The sequence below is a fragment of the Nansenia antarctica genome, assembly GCF_963989245.1.
Source record: "Nansenia antarctica genome assembly, chromosome: 6".
Lineage (NCBI taxonomy): Eukaryota > Metazoa > Chordata > Actinopteri > Argentiniformes > Microstomatidae > Nansenia > Nansenia antarctica.
Window position 1 is genome coordinate 39,838,759 of NC_137676.1, and position 18,641 is coordinate 39,857,399.

At 44.8% G+C, this 18,641-nt stretch overlaps 1 long non-coding RNA gene across 1 annotated transcript; it reads left to right on the forward strand.

Annotated features, from left to right (window-relative positions):
- Nucleotides 1-10,873: 10,873 nt before the first annotated feature.
- On the forward strand, nt 10,874-13,730 carry LOC308160190. The gene is made up of 3 exons (XR_013937509.1): nt 10,874-11,014; nt 11,147-11,186; nt 13,608-13,730. It is a non-coding gene; the product is annotated as an uncharacterized lncRNA (long non-coding RNA).
- The last annotated feature ends 4,911 nt before the right edge of the window (nt 13,731-18,641 follow it).

An 18,641-nucleotide genomic window follows, 5' to 3' on the forward strand; every position in this document is an offset into this window, starting at 1 on the left:
ATCAGAACATGTCACATATGTGCTAACGAGCTATATATATGTGTGTGTGTGTGTGTGTGTGTGTGTGTGTGTGTGTGTGTGTGTGTGTGTGTGTGTTTGTGTGTGACATAAGCCACGCAAATTGTAAAATGTTGTAAAATTCGTAGACAAGGTGATGGCTTGGGGAGTTAGGTTCCCCAAGGTGAGGAGAGAGGGGTTTCCTCTTTAGTTGGTGCTTAATCTCAAATGCCTATCCATAAGAGGTGAAGCAAGCAGGAAGCGATTCCCCCCCACTTCATCACTGCTAGCTGAACCGCAAGCTGTACTGAGATCCTGAGATCAGCCTGTACCCTGACAGGAGGCCAACTGGGGCTCAACACTGTGGCCCTGGCTAACTGCTGAAAACCAAATGCGACTGACACTCATAAGACCGGGGACACAGTGTAGACTGTATAAGAGCCTTTTTGTCAGGTGCCAATCTTTTTACGTCAGTGTTATGCTCTTTTTTTAATACCTTTGTAATGGTATAGAATTCGTTAATACATCAGTATTCTATGGAACAGTGTTGTATAATATGATGATGTTGTTGTGTTGTGTTTTTTTGTTCTTTTCTTCTTGTCTACTTACACTTACTTTGTCCTATGCCAAAGAGATGCATTTTTGCCAGCCTGCCACAGAGATAGAGTGGGGAGAGGGAGTGATCGAGAATGCAGAAACGTTATCCACTGCGGTGTCTTTTACAATGATTTCGTAGGTAGTTGTCATTTCATAGTAGAATACGCATTCTGTTTGCACTGTTAGAGTGCCTGATTTCATTAGTGCTGTTGCTCGATTAGTGTCTCCTTCTTAAAGGACTGCATTTCTTGAGTGCCCAATGTTAGAATACAGCATTCTAGTTCTGATACTCTGTCAAAATCTGATGTTTTAATCAGGGTTTAAGGGAATAGCATTTCCATTACACCTAGCAATAAATCATAAGATGACGAAGATGATGAAAAGACCCCAATACATTGTACTGTTTATCCAAATAAGAAAAATCTGATTTGAGCACATAAAGGTTTCACCTTACTATATTTTCTTCTTTTCATCCATTTCCTGTCTTTTTTTAACATTCCAGAGTGACTGTTTAATTCTACTAGCATCTTAAAGTTCAAGATAGGAATACATTTTTGAAAATAAAGACATTTTTTATGAACCATGACATTTCCATCTAATTTCCTAAGTGTAATAGGATGTCAAGCTCAGCATCAGACCACAGAGTTGGAGTCGTATCCACCCTAACTACATGTACTCCTCACATACCCCCTCACTCTGCTTCACTTATCCTTTCATCTGCTGAGCTTTAAAGGAACAGTTTGGCTTGGGGAAAATGCCTCTAAGATCAGTTGCACGCATAGCATGCATTGTGTGTGTGTCAGTGTCTGAGTCCCACACACATGCACTCGGGCACAAATGCAAACACACACACACACGCACAGACACGCACACACACACACACGCACGCACGCACGCATACACACACACACACACACATACACTCACACACAGCCGGCATGTAAATCTCATACTGCCCATAAGATGCACAGCTGGTTTGCATAAGTAGTAGTAATGACATCACTTTACACAGTTTTGTGTTTCACTGTTTGGGTGGGGCTGAGAAAACATCCCACAGCTGTTTCTGTTCAGCAGCGGCGGTGGTCGTGGTCATGTTCATGATAACCAAGCGCCTGTATGCTGGACCCACAATGACAGCTAGAGAAACAGACCAATTGATTATTTGCCATGTGTTTACAGAACGTTATGACAAGTTACAGCTAGGATCTGTCCTGATAAGCCCATGGTGAGATCAGACTGTGCGTGCGATAGTCAGACCGTATATTTGGATTCAGTACTTTCGGTCACTTGATCCAGGGGTTGGTCAACAGATATGTGCTAGATTTGCAATGCCCCGCACCCCATTCCCTCCACCCTCCACACCCTAAATTTAATCACAAGATGCCCATGTGACCCCCCCCCCCCCCCCCCCGCCCTCCTCCTCCCACCACCCCACCCAAAAGGAAAACAGTCACCCAAGGCCATTAATAATTGCATTATGGAATGTGTCCCTCCAACAAAGAACGAATGTGGCTACAACACATCTCTGATGCGATGGAAACATCTGGTGTGTTTTATCCAAAAGAGGAGCACAGCCAGTGGATAGAGGAGAGGAGACATACCAATCTGTGCATATCTTCCATAGCCCTCTCCTTCATAGTTTAGAGACAAATATCTAGATTAGGGAATTCCCCGCAGTGGTTTGTCCTCTTAATCAATCTCCTCTGTTGTCTTTTATGTGGGGGAAAAAGTAATTTGGGAAAGATTGACGAGAATTTCCGGCTTTAGAGAGCAGCTTTTTTGTTTTTTGTTTCAAATTAAGCTCAGAAACCACGGCAACATCTAACCTTTATTTCACCTGGAACTCTTGTAAGAGGAGTAGGTCCTTTGAGAGAAACCATGTGTATTTTACAGGACATATGTTGGTTCGGGGGAGGGTGGAGGACCAGAGGACCCCACCCATGTGAGAGCAATCCCAGGTGAGACTGAGCCCACCCGCCTGCCCCCCCCTCCCCCTTCTCCCTCCGTCCCTACTCCCCACCACCCTCCAGCCGTCCATCCCCACCACCCCTCCGAGTCAGCGATGATCAACACTTCTCAGCTGGTTGTTTTCACTGTGGGGCGGGGTCCCTCTGCGTGTAGTCACAGCTGCCAGACACGTCATGGTTCTCCCTCTCCCCGCCAAGACGCGCCTCGTCTCCCCTCGCCGACGGTAAGATAACATCAAGGAGGAATGGAGGGAGGGAGAGAGGGAGGGAGAAAGAGAGAGAGAGAGAGAGAGAGAGAGAGAGAGAGAGAGAGAGAGAGAGAGAGGGCGGTGTGGGGGCTCAGGAGCGAAGGTCAGGAGCGATTGTCCCATCGGACTCCACTGTTGTCAGGACTTAGTGACAGAGGATCCAAGCTGCCAGGTAGATATTAGCTATGTAAATATGATCTCATTCCACTGATGCTTTCATCAGGACTGTGGAATGCTATATTGGTTATGGAGACTAGGTAGTCTTGTATAGAATAGTATTGTAGATGTAGCCTCATGCGATGCTCACCACCGGTTATTAATCAATATCAATATCAATCCTCCAGCCTACACTACCATGAGGAAAAGTGCTCCTATCACCACTAAGACTGTCAGAACCTGGCCAGCAGGGTCCGCTCCACTGCAGATCTGCCTGAATGACACCTCATGGCAGGAATATGAGCATGAGGACCTGGAACAGTTCACGTCGTCGGTTCTGAACCACATAGTGAACTGCACCAACTCAGTCACCGTGGACAAACGGGTCCGGGTCTACCCCAACACGAAGCCATGGATGACTGGGAAGGTCCAAAAACTGATCAATGAGAGGGAAAACGCCTTCGCAGGGAAGGGCACACTGCTGTACAGCACCACCAGGGCTAACCTAAAGCGCGGCATCCGGGAGGCCAAGGCAGACCACAGAGAGAAGATTGAGGAATGCTTCCTGAGCAACGACTCCAGGCGGGTGTGGCAGGGGGTTCAGCACATGACAAACTTCAGAGCCAACAGGCTCACAGCCGCAGAGGACGACCCCCTGCTGGCGGAAAAGCTGAACTCCTTCTACGCCCGGTTCGACGAGGGGCGAACGGAGGTAACCACAACACAAACACCACTCTCTCCAGCTCTCAGCAGCCTCACCCTCACAGAGCATGAAGTGAGACGCGTGCTGAAGGCGGTGGACCCCAGGAAAGCCTCAGGGCCGGATGGCGTCCTGGGACCCCACCCTGCCTGAAAACCTCAACTATCATCCCAGTCCCGAAGAAAAGCACGGTGAGCTGCCTAAACGACTACCGCCCGGTGGCACTCACACCAATCATCATGAAGTGCTTCGAGAAACTAGTCCGGGCCCACATAGTCACACGCCTCCCGCCCAACCTGGATCCATACCAGTTCGCCTACAGAGCCCACAGGTCCACAGAGGACGCCATCGCGACGACTCTCCACTCCACTCTATCCCACCTGGAGAGGGGAAACAGCTACGCGAGACTGCTCTTTGTGGACTTCAGCTCTGCCTTCAACACCATCCTTCCAGACAGGCTAGTGACCAAACTACTAGACCTGGGACTATCACACTCTATATGTGCATGGATCAAGGACTTCCTGTCCGACCGCCCCCAGAGGGTGCGGGTGGGCTCCCACACCTCCACAGCCCTCAGACTCAGCACTGGGTCCCCCCAGGGCTGCGTGCTAAGCCCCATCCTCTACAACCTCTACACCTACGACTTCACCCCCGTCCACCCCAGCAACTCCATCGTAAAGTTTGCAGACGACACCACCGTGGTGGGCTGCATCTCGCGGGGGGACGAGGCGGCGTACAGGGATGAGGTAGAGCAGCTGAGCAAGCTGTGCAATATTAACAACCTGCTGCTGAACCAGTCAAAGACCCAGGAAATCATCGTGGACTTCAGGAGGAAAAAATCTGAGGTCCAGCCCCTGCTCATCGACGGAGGGAGCGTGGAGAGAGTCTCAACCCTCCGATTCCTGGGGGTGCACATACAGGATGACCTGTCCTGGAAGAACAACACAGCAGCCATCATCAAGAAGGCACAACAGCGGCTCTTCTTCCTGAGAGTCCTCAGGAAGGACCACACAAGACAGGAGATACTGGTGGCCTTCTACCGCTGCGCAGTGGAGAGTATCCTCACCTACTGCATCTGCAACTGGTTCTCCAGCTGCACAGCCGCAGAGAGAAATGCGCTACAGAGAGTCGTGAGAACGGCCCAGAAGATCACCGGCGCCCCCCTCCCCTCTCTGGAAGAGCTGTACAACACACGCTGCCTCAGGAAGGCCTCCAAGATCTCCAGAGACCCATCCCACCCTGGGTACGAACACTTTGCCCGGCTGCCCTCGGACAGGCGGTACAGGACCATGTTCGCAAGGACAAACAGACTGAAGCTCAGCTTCTACCCCAGGGCCATCCAGGCCCTGAACACAGCAAAGACCTAGGTTCTGGGCCCTGGACAGTCTGGACGGATTGATGGCAGCTGCTGGATTGAAAAAATCAGGTGTAGTGCTGAGGCACAAATGTGTACATTTCAAGCCTGCAAACTGCGACACTTTAAATGAATGTGCAATAACACTATGTGCAATATGACAACCCTAGGGTACATAAGGTTGCAGAGAAATAGGAAATGTTAGAATAGGTATAGCATAGCATAGAGTACAGCACAGTGTTTTATCTGTACAGTATAGTATAGTGGATAGTGTACATAGCCTTTATTTATGTAAACCAGCTCCTTTCCCTTCTTTTTTTTCTTTTTTTTTTTTCTTTCCTAGCACCAGGGGAGCCACCCCTCCCAAATTTCGTTGTTTGGTACCTGTACTATAGCAATGACAATAAAGACCATTCATTCATTCATCATTCATTAAAAACAGTGATTGAAAATGTTTTAAACGCCTATGAATCTATAGAGAGGATGATCCTTAAAAGCATATGGCATCTTCCAAACCCTTTTCATGGGATGGAGTACTATCACCACCATCCTCAGGAGTTTCCTATTCAAAAGAAAAGGGCTGAGGAATATTTACCCGCTTCCTGCTTCCCCGCTGGGACGTTTGTGTGTTTCTGTTGTCTTACGGTAGACCTTATCTCTCTGCAGGAGAGAGCGAACACCTGGGCCCCAGCAGAGCAGAGCAGGATGACCTCTGGCTACCCAATGCTTTCCACTGCTCCAGCTCGTGTCTGGGTGCACTCCCCTGCTTCCTCCCCATCGCTTGGACATACAAGAGCAATTCTTTCACCGCAGAGTGGGTCTAGAGATGATAAAGTGATGTCGGGATATAGAAATGTATTGGTAATGTGTGATATGTTTACATTTGACATTTTTGGACATTTACTTACTTACTTACGGTACATAGTCCTTGTTGCGCCGAGTGGCACATAGGGAAAGGACCTAGGATCTCCACTCATCTCTGTTGTTTGCTTTCTTCTCAATGCTGTTCCAGCTGTATCCTCTCTCCTTAATTTCTCCTTCGATGGTTCGCCTCCAGGTTGTTTTGGGCCTCTCCCTCTTTTGCGTTTTCCCTCTGGTGTCCAACGCAGTGCCACTTTTGTCATGTCGTCAGATGGTTTCCTTTTGACATTTAGCACAGCAGGCGCCTTTATCCCAAGCGACTTACAACAAGTACATTTTGTCTAAAGTAAGTGAATCATCTATACATCAGTCATCATAAGAAAAACAAATCTAGGCTAGGACCAGGGCCCATTCTATCTGACAATATATTACTGTACAAGGAAATCTGATATGTACTGTGTGATTAGCAATACACCATTCAGTTGCTAAAGCCAATGTTGATTGGCTCAGCGGACACAAGGACTGGCTCAGCGGACACAAGTGAAAACAGGAACAGCCATGCCCCCCCAAAACAATTTTTTATAAATAAATGTATCACTGCCCATATAATTCAGTGATCTGATCAGCGTCATAATTCCAAACAAATGGCAAGAACTTCCACAATATTTCGAATCCACATCAATGTTTCGATATCAACACAATGAAAGGAACTGATATAAAGATGACTTCTCGTGTTGCGGCAGTGGAACACATTGGCCATTTTCCATTTGACTTAACCACAGAAATAGTCTCAGTGAAGCCGTAAACCGACTGTCATAAAGAAGCATCTAGACTACAGCATGTCACAGCTGTCGGAGCACCTGAAGAGGGGAGGCTGGTGGAGGTAGAAATTGTAGACTCATTGTAATACATAGAATGCGTGTGTTTGATACAATTCCTTATGGTGACAGTTTGAGACGCTTACAGTGATTCACTGCAGTTTCAGCAGAAATCCATACGGGCCTACAGAGTTTCAGGCGCAGGAGTCCCATAAAGTTGACACAATAGTCATGAGGCCAAACAAAGGCAGTTGTAGAATGTCGATCCGTACTCCCTCAACCACTGAGGGAATGAGGCGGAACAATGGCAGCTGAACTGCAGGCCGAATATTATGCGGAGTCAGGGGAGAGATTGGAGAACTGGCTGAATACTCCATGCAGCATCTAGTCCTGGGAAATAAACCTTACAAACCCCCAGTCACTGTTGTTATGGGGGGTGAGGCAGGAGAGGACAATAAACAATAGGAAAGAGATCTTTCAGCAGGAACAAAATGTGTTATTTAAATTATTCTGGGGGATGGAATTCCTTTGCAAAATAGCACAGGGATTTCCTATGGACGAATAGAATCAACGTAGTGTCGGGCTGTGGGTCTGTTGGTATAGGCACCACACAGAGATGACAGAAAACGATACCCCCTGATAGCATAGCAAGTTCTAGAAGAGTGTAAAGTAGATCCCTGGAATGGCAGGTCCATATCAGACAGGAGGGGTCGATCAAGGACACGCAGCAACACCAAATACAGGGCTGACGTATATATATATACATGGCACCATCAACGCTGCCTAATATATATATGGAACTTAATCTGACCACGACCCTGACATGGCTAACCTTTAGTAGGGATCAATGGGTCCAAAATGCCCCCACTCCTGCTACCCTGAACTGGAATTTGAAAGGTTAGAAACGTGTTTAGCCCTAGATCCTATACTTTAGAAAGGAGTGGCCTAGTGGCCGAAGCAGTGAGTTCCTGAAATGTGGAGAGGGAGGGAGATAGCTGTCTCACATTCACACTCTTGACCCGAGTAGACTGATGTCTCTCACCCTTTTGGCAGCACTGGAATGTGCTGTACTGTACCTCTCACACACACACACACACACACACACACACATGCTTGCAGGCACACACACATACACACGCACACTTGCAGACACACACACACACACACACACACACCCACACACACACACATACACACACACACACACACACACACACACACACACCTGTTGCACACACACGTAGATGACAGAGTTAGAAATACTCCATAGGAATTGAAAACACTACACTTGTGTTTTTTTTTGCAAGATATAATCCATACTAAATGCATTATGACATACACTACAGCATTCTCTCAGTAGGAATTCACTCCTGCTCAGACTAGCTCTACAGTAGAGCCAAATACTGTAGAAGGCGAGTCTGGGTCTCCAGTGACTGGTGTGACCACACAGGGCACTGACCAGACACGCCCACAGCTACTCCAGCCAGAGGCCTCCCTTCATTACACACTCATCATCTGAGCAGCCTTGTGACACATAGCTGGCCCCGGGAGCAACATTTCATCGGTTCATGTGTAAAATGTGATCCTAGTTGTTGTATTAGCACCACAGACGAGCGCTTTCATGCAAGGACCCTTCTCTACGTAGCATAGACCACACAGTTGAACTGTGTTAACATTCTCATAATTATCTGTTATTTAAAGCAGTGGTAAACGTACTTGAATGAAGGTGAATCATGAAATAAAGGCTGAAATTGGGAATGTAAAGATCGAGATGATGAGGTTTATGGTGTTCAGATTGGGACGCTTAGGAGACAATACCGTTTTTCCCACAAAAGCAGTGTCCTCTGATGTCACTGACTGAAAATCTGCACGCTTCCAGTTAAGTTCCAGTTCACATCTGCTGTGAGAAAGCAGCAATCTGGAAAACATTGTCTCTTTCTTTCCACAATGATGCAATGTTACACGCAAGCAAATTCATTTCCTGTGCCCATAAACCAAGCATGAGCACTTGCTGTATCTGATGAATTACCCCTTTCAATTATTGACAAATTGAATTTAATTAAATGTCAGCTGATTGTTCTCCCATGTTTGATGTCTATTGCTTTGATAATGTGTGCAGAAGCTGTGTATTTTAGTACCATGTACTCTAGATGGCTAATTTGTGTTAATGCATTAGCTTTCTGTAAAATTAAGCTTATAGTCTGTGGCTTCTTGGAGTAGGCCTATTGAAATAACCACCTTAATGGTTTCAGTCCAGTAATTATACTGGTTAACCAGTGAGCCATGACATCTATGATAGGCCTACATTGGGAGGGAGATTAGACATTGTACACACAGTAGTACACAGAGAATGTTGTGACCGGCTCCCCACGAGGCAGACTTATTCTTGAGTTAGGACGCCCCCTGCTGTGGTAATGGACAATCTGCAGGATAGGTGTATTGATTTGACTTACATCAGTCTCCTTTATCATGGGTAGGCCGATATCAATACATGAATAGTCATGTTTCTAATTATTTAACTAATTTGGCAAGTGATTTTGAGCATGTAGTTTATTTTATTCATGAGTTTGAGTTTGTTCTTTTTGTTACTAATGAAGCTGTTGTAAGAAGAGGTTGCGCAGTTCAATTTTCCGTCTGTGCGCATTTCATTGTACTTTCATTGATTTCCAGTGACATCACATTTTTCTTATATCACACTTTGGTATGAGGCATATTAACAATTCATGATTTGAGTTTGTTCTTTATGTTACTAATGCCCTGGGTCGTTCATAGACAAAATAATAGATGGGGAAAATGGCTCCATAGTGAACATGTGACCGCATGTTTGTAAACATGCGTCCAAAGCATGTGATTACCTACGACGCAATATTGCGTTTTTGTACTTCGGCCAATCCAGAGACGGGGGTGTGTGAGAGAGAGGGCGGGGTTTGAATGTGGTGCTGTGGAAAATTCGATGGATTAGCAGGTTAAAAGGGAACGTCTTGAATTAAATAAACCAAATAAATGTAATCGTGTCGCACATTGTTGTCACGTAGTCTACACAGGATGCAGGTCGGAAGAGCAGGCATGTAGGTGAGTCCTTCCGGGAAGGGATGTCTCGGATCATAAATGGGCTTCATCTAACCCACATTACAGAGACAGTTCAGCCTCTCTCATCACAGGTGAAGTTTTTATTTTGTATATTGCAGATAACACGAGATGAATTACGCGTTGAAATATCTTAGTTTACACCTCAACCTCTCGACTGGCCATATGCAGCTTGTCATAGAAGTTTCTGCCCGTGTATTCAAGCGTATTAGTCAATAATTAATGCTATGTTATTGTAATCGTGTTGGATTGAACTGCGGTTGGTTTAGCGGTTAGTTTGCGGGGGGAAATCGCTTAGAACGCTTCAAGTAGTTGAATCCTCGTAGTTGGATAAGCGTAAATAAAATAGGATCCCTGACAAAAGATATCCTTCTGCATAAACCCCGGGCTTTTCACAAGAGGAGAAGGTCGGGTGGATATGAGGTGGGTTAGGCTATGGATGCTGCGAAAGAGAAAGAAAGGTGTGCGGAAAGAATCCTTGCCGAACGAAGATGTTGCGCAGTTCAATTTTCCTGGGGTGTCACTGCGTCTGTGCGCATTTTATTGTATTTATTGATTCACGGTGACATCACATTTTTGTTATATCACACTTTGGTATGAGGCAAATTATTAAAACAATTATTATGTTATATGATGTAGGATATAGGCTTACGGTAGGTATGCCATGTATACAATACAATGTTCTGCCTTTCTTATGTCTCTATATGAAAATAATGAATCTCAAAGATAAGACTCAGCTAACGTCTACCTGCAGAGGCTCATAGAATGATGCGCACTTTTTATTACTGGTGTAAACAAACCTCTAAACCACTACTCTCCCTGACCGCATGGCGTCGCTGTTGTGTAGCACTATGAATTGATATTTTGAATGTGAACATTGTTACCTAAATGTATCCATTATCTTATGTCTTCGCTGTTATACTGTATCATTACATACATGAGAAGTACGTCACGCCGTGAGTATCTACATGGGCATCATTAGTGAAACACTCTATTGGTAGGCCTATTCCAATATGTGTTCAGAGTGAAGCCTGTGATGTACTAACCAAGGCTTAATAATAATAATAATAATGTTTACAGAAGGTTGACACCTCCATCTGTTGTCTGAGGAAAGAAGGACGTCTCGCTTGACTTCAAGGCTCTAAACCGCAGCAGTAAAGATGACGTGATGTCAGTTCACACAATGTTTATCTCGTGTCCTTATGCTTCCAGAGTTCACTTTGAACACAGTTAAGTGGGGCCAATTCAATGAATCACTTCTCCTAAAATTCTCAGTCACACAATACTGTAACTTGGAAACACTTTATTGCCTGAAATATCATAGTACTTCATAGGCTACTTCTACATTCTTTATTTTTCAGTAGAGCAATGGTGAAGTGCTGCTGGATGCAGAAATGAAAGGTAAGTGTATAACAGTTCTGATATCAGATACCTGTACCAGGTGTGCACCAAGCAAGGATGGCGCAACATCCAAACTGCCAAGTATCACCATGAAACATGTTTATGATTGCAACACACATCACTCTGTAAGATAGACCATATTTGACTTATTTGGGGAACCATTCAAAGCTGAAGAACAAGAGAATGTGGTGTGTACCACAGCAAACTGCTACGGCATAAGCTAATGCGGATCCTTTAAATAAACAAAGAAATAAACAAATACCCAATGTGCTACAGGACAGCTCGAAAAAATAGAAAGAGTAAAAGCCCAACTTGTTCAACTTAGACGATAAGACTTGAATAACGTTCTCATCCTCTCTGACCCTTCACATTATGACTATCCCTGAGAAAGAAACATTGGAACACTCACTCGTCTGCATCGACATTAACATTTATTGAGGGACACGCAAACTGGCTGACGTTTCAGCGCGTTACGCCTTCCTCAAAGCCTCTGTTTCTGGGATAGTCACACTCTGAAGAACTAGCATTAATAATACAGTCTCATTTTCTACCGATATTCACTTAGGGAACACTTTATTAGGAACACCTGTACACCTGTCAACAGTCCAAGCTGGTGGAGGTTGTGTAATGGTGTGGGGAATGTTTTCTTGGCACACTTTCGCCCCGTTAATATCAATTATTGCTTGAATACCACAGCCTATTTGAGTATTGTTGCTAACCACACAATGCAAAAGTCGTCTCAAACTGACTGCATGAACATGACAATGAGTTTAGTGTTCTTCAGTGGACTCCGGATCTGAACCCAATAGAACACCTTTGGAATATGGTAGAATGGGAGATTCACAGCTTGAAAGTGCACCTGAAAAATCAACAGGAATTGCGAGATGGAATCATGTCAACATGGACCACAATCTCAAAGGAATGATTCCAACATCTTGTGGAATCAATGCCACAAAGAATTGAGGCTGTTTTGAGAGCAAAGGGAGGTCCTACCGAGTATTAGTATAGTGTTCCTAATAAGGTGCTCGGTGAGTGTATCTACACAGTATTTTTTCAAATGTGGCTGTTTCTTCATACAGTATCTACTATTAATTCACCATTCTATTGTGTCATCAACAAACTTATATTTGGTCTAATGGCACTGGTATGGAATGTCTGTGTGCTTCGTAAACAGCGACGGTATGTTATGGTGCATTTGAGGGATGGTGTTCCCATACAACAGCAACAACACCACCACCTCCACCACAGCTCTAGTCTGGGCATATTTCCTGGGGGAGATTAGGGATAAGGAAGTGGAGCAGGAGCAGGACTCTGAGATTTAGACATGGCTAAAATTAACACGCTGCCCAGTGAATAACGTGTAAAAATAGCAGACAGGAAGGGCTGTGGAGTTTGCATGCATTTTTTGCAGCAGCAGGACCCTGTCCACTCAACACACTACATTAATATTAATATATCAATATATTCATGTATCAATATTATTGACCTCATTCTGTCTGAATGAACAACAGTTGTACATTCTGTTACTGTACTATATCACCCTTACTGGGGCAGTGAAAACAAGGAATGGTCTTTATAGGTTTGGCCTTCTATAATGGTGTTTCCAGTAATGAAATAAGACTATGCTTTTAAAGGGCAACAACATTCAACAATGTCAAATATACATTTACATATGCATGTCTTTTAACAGAACTGTATTTGTCTTGGTTCAGTTGTTTTGTAGCATCAGCAGCACCAGGGAAAATAACCTGCACCCCAATCCATTGGTAAACCCTCACCAAGCAGGAGGTAGAAGTCGGAGGACGGGCTCATTGTATGCATGGGATGGATTTGGAATAAGGAATGGTATCAACACCACACGTTTGATACCATTCCTCATTCCACTCCATGCATTACAATGAGCCCGTCCTCCCATTTCTACCTCCTGCTCGGTGAGGGTTGGGTTGCAGATTCTTTTCCCTGGTGCTGCTGATGCTACAAAACAACTGAACCAAGACAAATACAGTTCTTTTAAAAGATGTCCACCTCCAGCAGCCTCCCTTGGCAGGCACACAGCTACTGTTCCCAGTCGTATATGACTGGATGCTTGGTTATTTAGACTGGGGATGATCCACTCAGAGGATCAATAATCTCTACATGCACCAGTCTCCTCCAAGAAAACATGTTTTGATCTCCCAGATCCCTTACATTTCCCTGCTGGCATGGGGTGAAAGCTGATTCCTCTACCGATGTCGTCTCCATGCCCTCGTGCTCCTGTAAGATGAACCTGAGGAGTTCACACACTCACTCTCTCTCTCTCTCTCTCTCTCTCTCTCTCTCTCTCTCTCTCTCTCTCTCTCTCTCTCTCTCTCTCTCTCTCTCTCTCTCTCTCTCTCTCTCTCTCTTTCTCTCTCTCTCTCCCTCCCTGTGTGTCTCCAACAGGGGATGGGTTCACTAGCTCATGGATGGACATTGCAGCAGTGTGGCTACTGGTTGAGAATCTATAGACTCATGCCCAGAAGAGGACTGAAGGTTTAATGGGGCACCAATTAAAATGGGTCAATGCAACACAATGTAACCTACGTATGTTCTATTTAATTATAATTTCTTTTGATCGTCAACCAGTATCCCGTAAAAAAAAAAAAAGTAATCCAATGAAATAACTGGATTAAAAAAAAAAATCCAACATTTAGCTCATTCATTTTAATTTTTATTTTTGGCATTTAGCAGACGCCTTTATCCAAAGCGACTTACAGCAAATACATTTTGTCTAAGTCAGTGAATCAATGCATGCATCACCCCTAGTTGGTGATGGTGTGGCTGTGTGCAGCACAGACATTGAACAATGACACTTTGTAGGCTAACACAACAAAGCTAAGCAGCCCAGGAAATAATGGCCACTTTCTAGTCCGCCAAAACCGTAAAAAGAGATGATATAGGCAAAGCCCTGTGGTGAACAGTTCTAATGATGAAGCCAAGCGAGAGGTTGTTCTCCCTGCCTGGGCCTGCTACTCCACGGTCCTCCTCCCCCTCATTGTTATGCTACAGCGTTCGCTAACACTAGTGCTAATACCCACCACAATAACAGAGAAGGCAGCCACAGGCAGAACTGGATACAAATGACAGTGTGTTCTTTCAAAGGTACATATGTAATAACAGCACATTCACTTAGAAGCTGTTTTTGTATCTTTTACGGAGAGATGATCATTGGATGTATACATACAGTATATTGACCTTTTCTTATTCATTGTTTTCTTTTTTCATCCCGGTCTCCTTTTTTACAGACCTTGTCCTCAATATAATTGGAAACTGTTTTCCATTGTCTATGCCTGCTCAATCTTGTACCATTGAATACTACAGTAATAAAATACAGTGTCTCTGTGTTTAATATTACTGTTGGATGTGTATCTATGGATCCTTAATGGTCTCCTTTCCTCTTCTTGTTAAACGTAGGTGCTCCAGCTTCATAAAGAGGCTTATGAGGCTCTTTGTTGTTTTAACACTTCCTTGTTTGTCTGAGATGCTCATGACTAGAACACTGTACAGCACATCCTGTTCTAGCTGCATGCTCCCTCCATAGCCTCCTAGCTAGGTCAAACACAGTAGAGCATTGTGATAGATTATAATAGCGGAATATGAAAGATATAGTAGCAACCTCATGGTGGGAGGGGGGGGTTATCAAGCTATGAGGACATTTCACAATGTGACACTGATTCTAACCTTTAGGCCCTTGAGTTAAAGGTGCATTACATGACTTATAATAATAATAATAATAATAATAATAATAATAACCTTTATATTATGACTTATTTATGACTTGCTTATTTTTTTCTTTTTCTTCTTCACAGTGCCCTCCTCCAAATGCTGTTTGGAGCGGACCTAGGGCACAGAGGGCTGCTGAACAAGGTATGTGGACTAGCTCAGCATCTTCAAATGGACTCTCTGTAAATGGTTAACTGAAGCAGATTCTCGAGTATTTCAAGAAGGCAACTCCCCTTTTAAAGATACATACATGTTCCCGACATTGGACATCCATTTTACAGTAATGTCGTCGATTAGTCTGTGAATTCCTAAATTCCATTAACAATCAAACCAATCACAAACAAAAACAACATGTTGATGATTACATGGTTATGTACAGTAGTTGGAACGTGCCTTATGACACCTATGCTACAACACAAACCCCTAATGTTCAATAAAGCAATAACTAACACCAATGTTGTTATTTCTATACAGTCATCACAGTGTTGTCACACAGACTGAGAGGGTACACCAACATTGAGGCTCAAGTAAGAATTTAACCCCAAATTGCAATTTAACCCCCAAAAAGTATTAAACATTCTCTCTCTCTCTCTCTCTCTCTCTCTCTCTCTCTCTCTCTCTCTCTCTCTCTCTCTCTATATATATATATATATATATATATATATATACTGTATATATATATATAATGTTTTCAGAGGTTTCCAATTACAACGCTGTTAAAAAAAACACCTTATCTGGACAGTGCTGTTATGTGTGGGTAGCCCCACAGGAAATGGAAACACAGGAGATTGTCCCTTAGCATGAGATTGCCACCACCCCCACCCTATTTTATATTGACAGGTCATTGATGTTTTGTTAGTGTTAAAGATCACAGAAGGCGATGAAAGTACTGTATAACCCCCCCCCCCCAAAAAAAAAGCAATGCGAGCAGATCAGCAAACACCCTACGCACTTCTCCTGTCTGTGGGGTTTTCAGTAGACAACTGAAAGACAACCTATTAGTGTCTAATCAGACCGCATTCAGAAAAAAAGGCAAAAGATCAATCTGACTTTGTTATGTAAGAGACAACATACCCTGACGATGTGCTTTTAAAAAAAAATAAACAGTGGGTTTTGGTCAGGTGACCAGTGGAGACAAAAAGACAGCTTTCCGTAGCTCATGGACAGAGGAACAAACACAGTGAGAGAGTGTGTGTGTGTGTGTGTGTGTGTGTCTGCCTGAGAGCTGAACATAGACCGCAGAGAAAAGGTAGAGCAAGTGAGAGAGAGAGAGAGAGAGAGAGAGAGAGAGAGAGAGAGAGAGAGAGAGAGAGAGAGAGAGAGAGAGAGAGAGAGAGAAGGGTGAGAGAGCCCCGGTTAAACGGGGACACAGGGGTAAATGGGGACACTGGAACGGAGACAGGGAGAGGTGACAGGGTCCCTTTAAATGCAGCCCTGCCTGCGCTCAGCTGTCTGTGTGGCAGCTAGTCTGTATTGCTGGGTCGAGTTATCAAGAAGCTGCGTTTGTGTTTAGCCACAACAGTGGCAGAAAAAAAAGCCATGAGAATTAAGTGCTGCGTCACACTGAGGAGGAGGAATAGTGTGATTGTGAGTGTGTGTGTGTGTGTGTGTGTGTGTGTGTGTGTGCGCGCGTGCGTGTGGTCTGATCTGTTGGCGTATATATCTGTGTCGGTACGAACCAGCGGTCTGAAAGAGCAATATCGCTGTTGCAACAGGATGAAAATAGAGTGTGTGTGTGAGAGGCAGGCAGTCAGGGAGGGAGAGAGAGGGGGGGGGAGTGAGAGCCAGAGAGAGAGAGAGAGATTTTGGATTAGTTGCTACGTCACTTTTTCACGTCGAAGGGGGAAACAGAAGCTAAGATAATAGAAGCCCAGAGTCATCTTGTTTTCTACCTGACGGTGGACGCAATGGTTCCGGACTGCCTCTATCTCCTCGTTCCCTTCGGTAGTGTTGATCCATCTCTCTCTCTCTCTCTCTCTCTCTCTCTCTCTCTCTCTCTCTCTCTCTCTCTCTCTCTGCATCTACGTCTGTGTAGTCACTCCAGGTTGGCATCGCAGGGTTACAACATGGAAGCTGAAGATGTGACACAGTTTCTCTGGGTCTGGGTCTGAAGCAGAGTGTTTTGAAGGCACTCAGAGGTGTGTGTGTGTGTGTGTGTGTGTGTGTGTGTGTGTGTATGTGCGCGTGTGTGAGTGCATGTGGGTGTGTTTGCGCGCGTACATGTGTAAGTGTGTGTACGTGTGTGTGTGTGTGTGTGTGTGTCTGTGTGTGTGTGTGTGTGTGTGTGTGTGTGTGTGTGTGTATGAGGGGTGGGCAGAGGTGAGGCGAAGGGGTTAATGAAAGAACGTTCTGGAAGGTTCTTATTATCGAGACGAAGCGCATTGGGGAGCGTTTACAGAGAATTATCGAGGTAATCAAATATTGCTTTTCTCACCATAAATTCGACCGATGAGGATAATATATCAAAATAGAGATATGTATGTATATATGTTGTAACAGTTATAACACTGCGTCACAAATGGGTATTGAATATATAGGTATGTACGCATTAACGTGCCCCCACTAGTACGGTAACCTGTTATTGTGTTCGGCCCGATTGGTCCAAATACAGATGATTACATTTGTGTCGGAGTTGCTACGCAGCGTATATCTGTGGGTATCTTGTTCGCTACTGTTCTACTTGTTGTGATTAACTCTTGATAGGTCTGTAATCAAGAGGACGGTGTGGTAGGGTACAGTAGTCCGGGCTTTGTGACTTGAGGGAGATCAGTCGCGTGAACCTGGGCTTATGTTTGTCATCAGAAACCTAGCTGGCAGCTAGCTGACATGTCTGGAGCACTGGAGCTTGTGGCAGCGTTATCAGGTGTACGTCTTTTCTCTCACCAGGGCCCCGCTGGGGTTTAGAGGAACCCTCCCCAAGTACATTTGTTTCTGCGTAGTGAGTAGAAAACAGTGCTGGTGACGCAGTCCACTGGGCTGTACTTCTACCGGTGCACGGCTGGCCCCTGGTGTTTTTCTCGGCTTCGCGTTCTTGCTCTCTCCCTCCCTCCCTCTCTCTCTCTCTCTCTCCCTCTCTCTCTCTCTCTCTCTCTCTCTCTCTCTCTCTCTCCCTCCTTCTCTTTCTCTCTCGCTTTCTTTCTCTGTGCAGGAGGGAGCAGTAAAATGGTCTAAATGTCATGGCTCAGGATCAGAGAGAGACAGAGAGAGAGGGGAGGGGGGGGGGGGCAGTTGTTTACCTTGCTCTCTTGGTGACTGTGCACTGGCAGCCCTCCAGTTCACATGCACCAGACTTCCTAAAGCTGCAGCATCACAGGGCCTGAATGCCAGAGCTGGCCTCCCATTGGGTGGGAGGAGCTCCACAGACTCTGCAAATGTCATAGTTCTATTGGATCCGCACAAGCAAGCAGCTGGAGGGACAGATCTGATTGGCTGAGAATGATTGTTATCATGTTATGGAGTCTTTGACATTGTAGGAGTACTACTGAACTGTGTACAGGTATGTATATGTCGGAGATGTAAATATTGTCGGTAGGTACGAATTGAATTTAGGATCACAACAACAACATTAGATATTCAAAATGGCTTTTATGTCAGACTGACTGACTGGAAACCCATGTCAAACAGATTGTTTATCTATACAGTTTGTTTAAAAGAGAGGGCACATTACGAGTACAATATGTACATATGAGTGTGTGTTTATTTAAGCGACGTATT